This window comes from Mustela nigripes, chromosome 6 (assembly GCF_022355385.1).
Source record: "Mustela nigripes isolate SB6536 chromosome 6, MUSNIG.SB6536, whole genome shotgun sequence".
In the NCBI taxonomy this organism is placed as follows: Eukaryota; Metazoa; Chordata; class Mammalia; order Carnivora; family Mustelidae; genus Mustela; species Mustela nigripes.
The window spans coordinates 4113693-4115237 of NC_081562.1; positions in this window are offsets into that span (position 1 = coordinate 4113693).

The following is a 1545-nucleotide window of genomic DNA, read 5'->3' on the forward strand; positions in this document are numbered from 1 at the left end:
TGGTGGAACCACAAGAGCCACAAAACTCTGGGCAAATTCCAGGTCACAGGATGGACCCAGTTTCTGGAACCTCCAAATCTCATGTTTCCTAACAGATGTTGGTCACTAGCAGCTCCGAAGAGGGACAGGCTAGGAGAAGGTGTGTCCTCAGAGAAGCAAGCCTTGCTCCTCTTTGGGGGGGGGGGCACTGAGGCAGCGGAGAGAGGGGTGGTTGTGGCTAATGCGGCATGGGACAGGTCTGCAAATATTTACAACCAGCTGCACTGACTGGGTCGCTGAGCTACAGGTGTGGTAAAGCCGGGTCCCCTGCGTCTCAGCGAGACAGGGTGGAAGGGGCCTGTGGGCAGAGAGCTCCAGGTCAGCCATAGACTCAACAACCCAGCACAGAAATCATGTACAAGGGAGTCCTAGCACAATTTCTGTGGCCCTCCTCACCCCTCACCCATCAGACGGTCCCCTGTGGTCCTCTCTAGAAAGCAACAGCGAGGGCACCTGGGTGGCTCAGTGGGTTAAGCCCCTGCCTTCGGCTCAGGTCATGATCTCAGGGTCCTGGGATCAAGGCCCGCATCAGGCTCTCTGCTCGGCAGGGAGCCTGCTTCCCTCTCCCTCTCTCTCTCTGCCTGCCTCTCCATCTACTTGTGATCTCTCTCTGTCAAATAAAAATAAATAAATAAATAAATAAATAAATAAGAAAGCAACAGCGACCCTACCTCTGACGGTCTGATGTCTGTCGTGAACAGACTGAGCTCTCATTCCGCCCAGACTCAGCCCAAAACCTGGGTTTCCAGTGGCTGCTCAGCCATCCCTGGCAACCTTTGGAGGCAGCCAGACCGAGAGGGGCTTTGTTGGGCCACCTGAAAAGGGTCTGCAGGTGCAAATCTGTGTCGCCCCCTGCTCAGAACCCAGCCCCAGCTGCCTTACCCCCAGGCCAAAAGCTCATCTGCCTGGGGGGCCGAGATGCCGATGCCCAAGTGCAGAGAAACCAAGGGAGTCGGCGTCCAGGCAAACCGGGGAGCCCGTGCAAGCAAGGGGAGGGACAGAGGGAGGGGGAGAGAGAATCTCAAACAGACTCCCCAGAGCGTGGGGCCCGAGGCGGAGCTCGATCTCATGACCCTGAGACCCTGACGTGAGCTGGAACCAAGAGTTTGACGCTCAACTGACTGCGCCACCCAGGGGCCCCGGCCAGTCACATTTTTTAGGTAGAATCGGCAATAAGAATTTTTTTTTTTTTAATTGACATCGCCCCATCTTTTGGATGGGCAACTGATTTACAGATTTTTTGGTGTAAATGACATGCAATGAAACATGCTTGTTTGAAACATACGATGTGATGAGTTTTGACAGATACATGAATTTGGACAGGTGTGCCCATAGTTCCTTGAATCCATCACGATAATTGGGGTAATGATTTCCATCACCCCCAAAAGTTTCCTGGTGCCTCTTCTGTAAGAGATTTGGTTGCATTTTTTTGAAGTTCATATACACGGAATTATACATGTTCTCTTTTTTTGGCCTGGCTTCTTTCACTCAGTAGAACTATTTTGG